Genomic DNA, 12,168 nt, shown 5'->3' on the forward strand with positions numbered 1-12,168 from the left:
AGTTGTTTGGAGCGCCAATCAGTTCTTTTCGGTAACCCATTCATTTCACACCTGTTTAAGGAGTATTGCGAAAAGGAGAAAATACAGCACTTGCTAATCGCGACAGGAGTTCCCAGGGGTAACGGACAGGTAGAGCGTATGCATCAGATAGTGGTCCCGCTGCTATCGAAACTGAGCCAGGAAAATCCAGGGTGCTGGTATAAGCAGGTAGGCAGAGTGCAACAGGCGATTAACAACACTGAGCCGAGGAGCACGAAAGTCGCCCCGTTCAAATTGCTAACTGGATTGGATATGCGTGTTTCAAGTAATCAGGAATTGAAAGAACTTATCGGAGATTGTCTGATTTCTGAGCTACAGGATGAAAGGGAAAAGCTACGAGAGATAGCAAGGCAGAATATTCAGGATATTCAAACAAAAAATAAAAGGGCATTCGACTCTAAAAGAAAGGTAGAACGTAAGTTTGAGTTGAATGATTTAGTTGCTATTAAACGCACCCAATACGGGACAGGCTTGAAGTTGAAAGGAAAATATTTAGGACCATACAAAGTAGTCAAGGTCAATAATCACGGACGTTACGACGTGGAGAGAATAGGGCAAGGAGAAGGGCCATATAGGACTAAGACAGTTGCAGAGTATATGAAACCATTCGGGTCGAATCAAGCATCAGGAAGGCCGAATGTGGGATCCGGTAGTGTTGGTAGGGTGGCTAAAGTTACCAGAAGCGGACTCACATACTAAGTCTCTGATTCCCTTCGATAGAATATACTGAAAGGGAGTAATCGATTGCAGATAAGTCTGGCATCTCCTCGCAAAGGCATTCGCCGCCAGAATCTCGTTTTGCTTGGACGTTCTAAATTAAGATAACCACGTTGTGTTAAATTAAGATTGAATTAAGTTACAAGTTACCAGTTAAATGTATTAAACAATATCATTAAATCAAAGCCGGTGTTACAACTTTCTAAAAGAGGACACTGCAGATATGACAAAAAGTATATACCCCTAAACTAAATCCAAACCTAATCAGTTCCCATTGTTGGTCCATTTGCATTCGTTTGTCACGGACCAATTGTTGTTGGTTGCCATTTTAGCCAAACTAACTGCGATTTTTATGCCATGTTCATTGAAAAAGAGTCGTATATACATACACATATATATATTTTTGCAACGATGCACGAAGAATAAAATCCCACCCACACACTTTCCACTTTTCATTTGGCGAGTGGACCAAGCCAGTCTGCTAATAGAAATAAAAACAAAAAATAGAAAAAAAAAAAAACGGCACACAAACTAAGCCGGGCTAAAGGCTCAAAGGCGGCTGGCTTAGAGTCCTTTGCCCAGCCTCTCGTGGGCGCCCCTCCCTTTTAGCCTGTTCCAGCCTCGGCTCTGCAATGAAAACAAAAAGCGATTTGCAAGTTTTCTATTGCGCATAAAAGTATGCTATGGAACCTGCTTTTTTTTTGCATTGCTTTCCATGGTCGTGTTATTTTTGCCTCTTGTTTTTTTTTGTGTTTGCCTCCTTTTGCCGCTGGTTTTTCTTACTCTTTTTTTGTGCTTTTCATAAAACCAAACTATTAAGCCAAGTGTTAAACTCATTTAGCGCGGATTTATGCGCCCGAGTGCCTCATGCATATGTGTGTGTGCAGGGACCGTGTGTGTGTGTGTGAGTGTGTCCTGCCCGTATGTGGGTGTGTGTGTGTGTGTGTATGTGTTTGCGTGTGAGCCTGCTTTGTAAACGTGCCGTTTTCTTTTATGCGTTTTTAATAAGCCTTTTGCCAAGCGTGTCGTAGTTTGTTTGTTAGTGACTCTCAACCCTCTCTACCTCTCGTTTTTTCCTCTATTTTTTATTCATTTTTTCTATTTAGAGCTTTGCATTTTGATTGCTGGCATTTGTGAGCCTAATATTTGCTGCTGCAGCTGATTTTTCTCGATTTTTTTTTAGCTGAACTTGAAGCGTAAAATTGAGTAGCAACGCAGGCAGGTCTTTTTTTGCAGCATACGCCTGGCCTCTTTTGTTTTTGAAACCATGGGCATATGTGTGTTTTTGTGAGCTGCCTGGGATTAATTAAAACATTGGATGGAGAAGAGTTCCAATTTTCAAACTGAATAGAAAAAGAGAGATGACGTTTTTTTAGGAGGTATCTAAAGAATAAAGGGCTCTAGATTTAGTGTCCCTGAAATTACATGTGTTGCATTTATGTAATAATTTCAACCTTAAGGTGTGCAATCAATTTCACGCTACTCAAAATGTGTCTGACCACCTTAACTCTTTACTAAATTGTTTACTTAAATTTTTGCCCTACCTGCAAACTATGGAAATAACCAATGATATTTTATGCTCTGCAAATGGCAGGTTAAGTCAACTCTGGATAAAGGTTTAGCATTGGGAAAAATACAAACACGAGAAATTCAATCAATTTACCACAAAACGAGTCTTTAGTTTAAGCTTTAATATGGTTTCGAATTTTGGTATGGTTGTCATTTGCTTATTTCTGCATATTATTATTTTATTTTGATATGTAAGCTTGGCAAATTTTTGTAACAATAATATTTTGGATATATATATAAATTACTTACCTATTTGCCGGTTTGTTGTTTGTTTATTTTTATATGCGTGTGTGTTTGTTTTCAAGTTTGACATGGCTTGCTGATGCGGCCTTACCGAAGCCATGGATAGAATCAAATGCCATGATTGCTAAAACTGGTTTTTCGCTCTGGGATCCACTTAAACAAAATATGCAAATGTTTGTTTTATTATTAAATATGAAAAAGCTAATAAAATATGTAAAAACAGGTAAAGGATAAAATAAATCGTGCATCGCTATGTAAATAAAAATAAATACAAGAAAGGAAACAAGCTTCGGGAAGTTGAATTTTATCGTTATTTTTCTATGAAAATATTTTCGACAAATAAATTTTTTAAAAACTCATATGTAAGCCAAAAATGCATTAAAATTATTCTCTTGCAAGGGTAAACACTTTGTAAACATAAATAATTCCAATTTCAATTCTAATTTCTTTAATATTATTTTGCTTAAATAAATTAATTAAATCAATTAAATGTTATTTTTGGTGTATTCAACATCAACTTTGACAGTTTTCCTAAGATTTTTGACCAAAACACCCAAGTGAAAGCAGTCAGTCCATCATTTGGACATGTATACACTTTAATTCCCTCGTCTGCAGTGTCGTCTAGTCCTTGGTTTCGATTCGTTTTGCTTTGGTTCGGACCATTCCCGTTTCCTACTCATACCCAGATCCATGTGAGCGCCCTTCGTCAGTCTGCCAGGACGACCACAAGCAGCCAACACACCAGTAAGTTATCCTGTGGACGGTGTGTGTGTGTGTTCTGCATAGGTGTAACATACATCTAAGGAAAAGTGCCAATCAAAGTTAATTGAAAATTCATTGAATCTTGTATATTTAAGTGAGGCATACAACATAAATCTATGTAAAATGAGTGTATCTTCTGCTGTTGCTGCTTTTATTTGTGTTTGTGCATCTGGGTGTGTGTGTGTGTGTGTGGTGTGTGTCTATCTCATCTCGATTCGTTTGTTGTAATCATGCTGCTGGCAGTTTGTTGTTCTTGTTTATGCCAAAGTGTTTGCAGTTCAGCTTACAAGGTAAACAAGTTTCTGATCAATGCATAAATAGCAGAAATTGCAACGTAAGTTGCACGATAAATTTGACACAATAAAGTCATTTAATAGGTAAAATAATAGATGTTAAACTGTATGCGTATAGAGGAACTAAATTGTAAATAAAACGTTGCCAGGTAATAATATATACAGAATTCCGAAATTAAATGAAATGAATGAGGAAAATTCAAGGATTTAATAAAGATATGACCACACATATTTCAATAGTTTAATTCGATTTCATGTGCAATTAATGGTGCAAATGTTTTTCCCAATTTTCCATTTCCTTCACACTTCCTTCTTACATTTTATTTGCCTCAATTTTTTGCACTTAAATCGAACTGCAAACAAAGAGTATCTGTGGCCAACACGAGTGCCAGCGGGTGGTGTGGGAGTGCTTTTGACGTCACCACTTCCGTGGGTGGGTGGGTTTTCAACCACCCGCTCCTGTCATTTGCATCGAGCGCACCACTGTAACCACACTTACAGTTACAGCTCGCAAAGTGTTTACCTTTTACTTAAGAAATTACACTCGGGCAAACAGAATTTGCGTGCCCACAAATCCAGACTCGGAAGTCCGACTCCAAGTGGCTGCGCACATTTTTCCCATCGCCCACGAATCAAGAGCCAACGATGGTTTTCCAATGCCCACTGCTTTTTTCTTCGCCCCATCCTCTCCTGCTGCGATTTTCCTCTGCCTACAAATTGAAAAGTTTTCTTGGCATTACTCGCCAGGATTTGCCTTCTTATATGCCAGGATTCGATGGGTTAAGATGGGTATATTGGGATTGTGTGAGTAGAATTCTTTAAATCATATTTTTATAGTTAAATGAATTTATTAATTTATGAACTATGTTTTATTTAAATTATTCTTTGACCTTTTTCTTTCTATTTATTTTCAGAAATGTATATTTATTATTTTCTCCGGGCAAGGTATTCCAAAGTTCTAATACTTAGCCTCTTGGGAACTTTTTCTTTTCCTAGATTTCCTTCTTATTTCTAAGTGGGCACTGGATTGGACGTCTTGGCTCCCTGCATGTTTGTTGACTTTTGTGCGCTAATAGCAAAAAGCATTCCATTGTGCGCCAAAGAGGTTCGTTCCTACTTCCCTCGCTCGGTTTCTATAAGGACTTAGAGCTGGACAAGAAGTTCAAAAGTTTAGCGTGCCAGACAATTTGTGGGTCTCAAAGTTTTTAATAAGAGGTCATTGATTTACATTAGCCAGCCAAATTGGTAAATGCTCCCCCTTGAAAGCGAGAAAAACCAAAAGGGAAAATGGAATTGGTTTTGGATTTCACATTATTGAAAATAATGCCTTGTGAAATTTTAAATTGTTCTTAAACTTGATGCTTTTGTGAGAGATTTCTTGGAAATATCTAGTAAACTTTACAAAATACATTTGAATGAATTTAAAAAGAGGTTTATTGATACTTTGTTTAAGAAATTATTAAGTACATTTAATTAGGCTGCTGCTTGCTTTTCAAACTCTCAATTTGCTGATAAAAAGATTGTTAAGAAGAGGTCATTGATTTACATTGAGAGGTACATTTGCTGTGGGATAATAATTTATATTCAATGCTTAAACTACCATTTTTTGTTCCTTTGTTACCCTAAGTAGCCTCATTTCTTCAGTTTGGCCATTTGGAAAACCTTTATTGGCCAGACGCTCGGTTTGAATGATGATTGACCTCAACACACGGGCCATGCATGTGGGGAATGGATAGAAAAGGTCACAACTCCGGAGACCGATGGCACTCAATATTTATGGCCAGTCGAACCGCAAACAATTGAAGCTTAAAAGCCAAACAATGAAATTTAGAACTTCCAATTAGGAGTTGGCCAAAAACAGCGCCAACGACAAAGCAATAAAAGCCAACTTTATGGACTACACAAAAGGCGTGGCCGACGACGACTACGACAATAACAAGCTCATAAAATGTTTTTTTTTTGTGTTTGGTTTGGTTTGGCCCCCTCAACTCACCTGCTCGACCCACCTGTGCCACCACATGAAAATGAAACCAATAAGCAGCCATAAAGGACGCACACTGAATGAAACAACAACAGCAGCGGCTACAAATCAAATTCAAACTCAAACGGCACAAAAACTGATTGAGGTCCTCAAATTGGTAACGAAAAACTATGCGTAGAGAGTGCCTGGCTCCGCCTCACCGAAAAAGCCGCAAATTGTTGCAGGTCTCGATTCATTTCTTTTTTTTTTGTGTCTCTCCATTTGGTTTGAGGTTGCATTTGATTTTCCAGCGTAGTTCAAAGGTGAAAAGGGGAGGGACAAAGGGGAGAAACGGACCCATTACATTCAAATCAGACATGCCAGTTAGTTAGTGTCCATTGTGCCCATTGCCAGGGTTACCGGGTAACGCCCCACACCCATACCCCACCCCATTCCTTTGTCAAAAGCGTTCCTGATGAGTAGATGCCCACGGGTATGGAGTCAAGGGGAATGTGAGAGGAATGTCGTCGTCAATGCAAAGGCTACTGATAGCAGTGATTATGTACTTGCAGATTGCAGCGATTGCAGGAATATATCGTAACACTGTCAAGCCTAATTGGATAAGGTCGAGGCAATGTTTGATACTAAGGAGTCTAGTTTTACCTAAAGGATTAACGCACATTCATTGCTTTAATTTAATTTCATTCATTGCATTAATTTCTTCCACTGTTACAACGGATTTCGATTTTCAACCATCTCTCCTATGCACACGCATTAAGCATACGCAACGTGCGCCCAGTTTATGTTCCGAACTCAAAGCTTTTATGCCAACATTTTATTGATGCACACCGAACCACAAAGAGACATGGTTGTGGTGTGGTTTTTGAGGGGGAGGGAGGGGGAACAGGATAAAGGGCACACCGAGTATCCATCTGCACCAAAAATTGTCACAACTGGCAGGGATACCAATGCTACTGCTCCTGTTCCTGCTGCAGTTCGTAATGTGCGTGAGTGTTGTGTGTGTTTGCTGAATGTGTCCTGCATTTTGGGTAAGAAATTAAGTTGCATTTTCATTATTTTCGTATAGCCAGGCAGCCGTTTGGCCATTCGATTCGCTCGACTGGGCCACAGTTCAATTATAAACTGCCCAAAAGGGCACTGAGAGAAATATTATGATCGAGAAGTCTAGGAAAATGATTGAAAACTTAAATTATTAAGAGAAATTAATAATTATTGTGTGCTTTAAGTTTGAGTAAGTTTTACATTTTCAATTGGCAATTACTAAAGCATTTTAATCTTGCACAAAATTTTAAAGACTTCTTTATATTAATTTGCTAGGGAATTTTATAACGTATACGTAACATTCGAAATGAAGGAAAAATACTTTGACTAATAAATCCATCTGTAACCATACAGGAATAATTTTAAGTAAACAGCTTTCCATAAGAAATTTATCAAGTATTATCCCCTTGTTGCCAGTGTAAATCGGGCTAAGCTTGAGGTCCTGGCTGGCTATGTCTATGTGTTTGTTTGCATGTTGTTTTTCCTTTTCGGCTTCAGTGAATCTTTGTTTGTCAATTTGCTGGGTTTTCTTTGTTTTTTCTTTATTTTTTTGGTTCTAGTTTTATGCTGCTGGTGCTACTGGCATTTGGGAAACTCCGTTGCATCTTTAAAGGTCCGTGCCGGGCAGGAATATATGTATGCACACAAAGTGAAATGAAATTCTCCCCAAGGAACCCGGGCAAATGCTTTTTTTTTTTTTGGTTTGGTTTTGAGTTGGTTGAAAAACTACCCCATTGGCAAGCGGAAATGCAAATTGTCGTGTGCGCATGTTGTTACAAATTCAAAATGACACTGGAGACGCTCCGCTCCACACAGACCCAACTAACCGTGCAGTCAACTTGGTCGCAACTTGAGGCGCCACTAACCATCGTCCCCTGATTCCTTCTCCCGCCCCAAGATAGTCCTTCGAAAAATACGATAACCCAGCTAGAGTGAACATCGAGGAGTCATCTGCATTAGCCGGGCTCCACTGCGCTCTTCAAGAGCTCCAATCGCTTAAAGCCGAAAGACTTGTCCTTGTTTTTAGAGAAGGTGCAGTTCATGAATGTCACACGATTTGTATGCTAGTTATAATAATAAATATAAATCAAGTTTTGTTTATATTCTTTTGATATGATTACCATGTTCTAATACCTTTCCAGAAATATTTTTGGAATGCAATATTTTGTACTGTACTGCATTTTAGCATTATATCGACACTTGTCAGTTACTCTTCTATTTCTTTTTTGCATTTTGCATGCGTGAAAATTTTCAGCAGCTGCATTTTTCATCCTCGTCCGGCTTCGCATCTATCTTTTCACTGGAGCCACATGCTGGCGAAAGTCATTTTTCTTATTTGAGAGTTGTGGCCAGCTCTTGGGGGAACGTGCCACGCCCATTTTCTGACACCAAATCCCGTCCCCCCCTGCATATATAAGCCATATAAAGGCGAGCTTCGGGCGCGGCCTTGCTGTGCAGCTGCGTATTTTATATGGGACTCAAAGGACATCGGTGCCTCTGCCTGATGATGATGCGTCTTCCGTAGCTCTATCTTTTTAATATTTTATAGGTATTCTACAGCTGGGTCTTCTATATTCTTTTGAGAGCATTTTTATTTCCAATATATTTAGTTGGTTCTACAATTATCACCAAAAGATGAAGGCAATTATTATATTTCTTTGCGATTATTATAAATAAAAAAATTGTACTTGATAAATGTATGCTAGTTATTAAGCTTTCATGTAGCACTCTGGTATTAGTACTTCCCTTCTAAAAAAGCGGTCTGAAACGCACTTCTCCTGTTGAAAAGGAGCTCTGTTCAGGCCAAGCCAAGGCTGTCCGCGACAGCAACTTTTTGAAGCTTGCCAACACTTAAAGGAAAATAAAAAAAAAAAATAAGAAAAATAAAGGAAAAACTGAACAAGAAAGAAAAAGCAAAAGGCGAAGGACATAGTACTGCTATCAAGTACATAATTTGAGCATTTCATGAAACCCGCTGCAATTTTACGCAGCGAAATTTTGCTTTTATTTTTCTTCTGTTTCTTGTTAACTTTGGTCTTTTTGGCCAATTCTTTTCCGCCTCTCGTCGCTGCTGGCTTTCGTCGGACGTGGACAGTAATTATAAGGCCATTAGCAGGACGTTAGGAAAAGGACGAAAGGAGTGTCGACACTGAGAACGCATGGTTATTGTGTAAACGCATTAAGCGAAATGCTGAGCACAAAATTAAACAAGTGGCCAAGGGATTTCAGTAATGCCACAAAATGGTGAAAATAAATAAATCAAATCCTTATTAGTCGGTTAAGTAATATGTATTAAAATATAATAAAATTTGTAATGATATAAATGTATATACATTCCCTATCCAACTTTTATTAAACAATCATTTTAAAATCCCAACCATAAATTAAGATTTTACTACATGATCTCGGATATATTTATAACCCGCTTCATATTTGCCAAGAACTTACACCTTTATTCTTTCGTTTATCACCAAAATTTTAGCTGAAAATAATAACGCGCTAAACCTCATTTAGCTCAAGGACACCTACCAACATTACACTGAAATTCGAGCACATCAAATTTCAAACTGTCATTATAAATGCCATAAAAGAGCGAAAATTGCTGGAAAAATAATGCAAATCCAAGATAGAAACGATGGGTGCTGTTCATGGTCATGCTGATGCTAAGATTATCATTAACTAAAAATATTTCTCAGTCGCTACACTACAAGAAATGTTAAAGGCCAAAAAAAAAAAAGAATTAAATAATAGAATAGGGGAAATTAAAACTCATAGAAAAACCTAAAAAGCTTTTGTAAAATTATATGGGATCGCATACATTTTTATATGAAAAATATTTCGACATTCAAATTTTAAAAAACTCATAACTCAAAAACGGTTAAATTTTAAATCGGAAACCGTTCCTATGCTAGTTTTTATTGGATTAATAAATCTGCATAATCAATTTAAAATTTAAGAAAATTAAAATTTTTGCCAATTATAATTAAACAACAATTTCGAACATTTTTTTTAATAGGGGGAAAACTAGTTAGGGTATGAAAGAATAAGTTATAGTTTAATTAGGTTATTTACCTAAAGAAAACTTTTTAATAATACTTTTAAAATTAATTATTGTGATCCATGGCAATAAGGGATTTAATTGGAAAATAAAAGCATAAAAGCATAGCTACCTATTCCTAGCGACTTCCGTTAGGCTTTTCGTCGTATCATCTTGTTTATCCAGTTGTATTGCATTGGCCACGTCATACTTTTGGGATCGAAGAGCAATCACTTTCACTATCACTCACGATGTTAACAGGTGGGAGGCCACGGACAGACTGAGATCAGCCCGACAGCAGCGGCTCTATTTATAGTCACAGAGCAAAGAGAGTAGAGAAAGTGAGAGCGCGGGAGAAAGAGGCACCCCCAGAGATAAGCAGCCAGAAAAAGTGGGAGTAAGTGGGATTAAGGAGAGTAAGGGAGAGTTAGAGAGTGCTAGACCTATCGAAAAATATAGAGGCAGAGAGAGAGAGAGAGAGAGTGATCGGCTCGACTGTTGATGCTGATTAATAATATCTATGATTTATAAGATTGGAAATGACTCCTTCACTGCGTTTCAAGCTCCTGATTATAATTTTAATACCCTGGCAAGAGTATAAAAATGTGCGTAAACTCTGAGCATTTACTAACATTTTTTTCTTATCTTAGTATGGTCAATTAATTATTAAATTATTAAATTCTATTAAAATCTATGTAAATTCTGTTTTGTGTTCTGAATTTGCCGAACATATTTTTCTTTCACTGTTAAACTCAGCTTCATGTACACGAGTCCTGCTCCTGGTTGTCAGGGACAACAGTCATATGAGATAGACTTACAAAGCGGATCCCCGGAATGGAGGACTTCATATAATGACCGCATTAAACGAATAACGCGTTGGCAGAGAAAATGGGTAAGGGACGTCCTGGCCTTGGCAACTGTCATTGAATTTCGCCTGGAAGCGGAAACCTGGGCTTGTTGATTATAGTTTTATCAGCGCTTAAGTTTTGGCTTTGTCCCAATTAAAACAGCAAGAAGCACACATACACGAAATTAGCACATATCTTTATGGATGCCGGGAAAAGGTAATGAAGATAGATAGTGCACAAGTTGTCCTGAGTTATCCGGCAAGCATTTGTTTTGTTTTGGGTTTTGTGGGCTAATTAAACCAAACCCATTTCATGTTTTCATCTTGCAAAGATAAACGTCGCCAAAGAATCGGAGGAAGTTAACCAAAGTGAGTGGGGAAAACTTCCACTTTTTTAATGGCCAGAAGTTTCTTGTATGTGCAATAAATATGAAGGAATGACGAGGAGGGAGAATATTCCTTTTGTGAAAATTTAAACAGAATTTCTGTGACTTGCGGTTCTGTTTTATTCTGTAAAATGTACTCTACTAAATTGTCTAAAGTTATTATGAATTTATTTAATTTTTATTATTTTCTTTTGCCATTTTGTAGGTCTTCCAAGTCATAACGATTTTTCAAAAGCAGATAACTAAAATGTTTTTTTGATTATTTAATATAGGTTAATATCCGATTCATACGGGGATTTAAAAGTATCAGCTTATGCTTCCTTAAAACCCGCATTAATTTCTTCTAAAGTATTCCAGATCATATTGCACTAGATATATAAAATGCAATAAAATAGATGCATACATGGACCACGTTGAATTGCGATTGGTGGGAAATAGCTGAAGTACATTCGCCTTTAAACGGTTTCGTATCAGCTGCAGTTGGAAGCTCTCAAACTGAAATGATTATCGTATTTGATTAAGGATAAGAGTAATTCCTATATAACATACAGACTCCTCCAACCGAGCATCCAATCCAGAGGCAAACAATGTTCGTTCATTAAGGAGTTGAATCATCTCTTGCTCAGCATCTTGGACTTGAAATATTATTAAGGCGGCTTGAATAGCATCCATATGGAAGAATATGCTCCATGTATATCCTAGGATACAAGTTATCAAATTCATTCCTAGTTCCCTGGGGCCATACTTCAAGCCGTTGTAGATTGAGTAACACTTGACCAGTGCGGATACGTAGTAACAGCAGTATAAAACAACTTTTGTATTCCAAATATCGCATCCAACTGGACCACAATCGAGTTCAGCTGACTCTGGAGCTTGGCTATATTCTCCAGCTGATCAGCCAGGTCACAGCATCTGGTCATGAAGGCTCCTTTTCGGGAGGGATTGTAACTTAGATTCATGCTTTCCTCGATCACCTTTTTTAGCTCTGCGTTAAGCAGGTGATATTGTGCCCGAACGCACAACATCACCTGAAAATACTGCGTTGTGGCCAGATTAATGATGGCAGATATCCAAAACTGCAAAAATATTGTAGAGAAATCCTTTTCAAAATCGATGGAAACCAAGGCAATTAAAAGTTGGGCAAAGTCTAGTAAAAGAGTATTGAGGAACTTGAAAAGCATCCACCGTCGGGATATCCTTATAATCTGAGGCCTGGACTGAAAAATTCTGATAGCATTTCTGACCACGTTCAT

The 12,168-nt window shown here is 37.8% G+C and overlaps 1 pseudogene; it reads right to left on the reverse strand.

Annotated features, from left to right (window-relative positions):
* Positions 1-11,661: 11,661 nt before the first annotated feature.
* Positions 11,662-12,168, reverse strand: LOC147643398 (putative gustatory receptor 36a pseudogene; annotated as a pseudogene).

The sequence above is a fragment of the Drosophila serrata genome, unplaced genomic scaffold (genome assembly GCF_035046125.1).
Source record: "Drosophila serrata isolate PLE 108 unplaced genomic scaffold, ASM3504612v1 contig_275, whole genome shotgun sequence".
NCBI lineage: Eukaryota > Metazoa > Arthropoda > Insecta > Diptera > Drosophilidae > Drosophila > Drosophila serrata.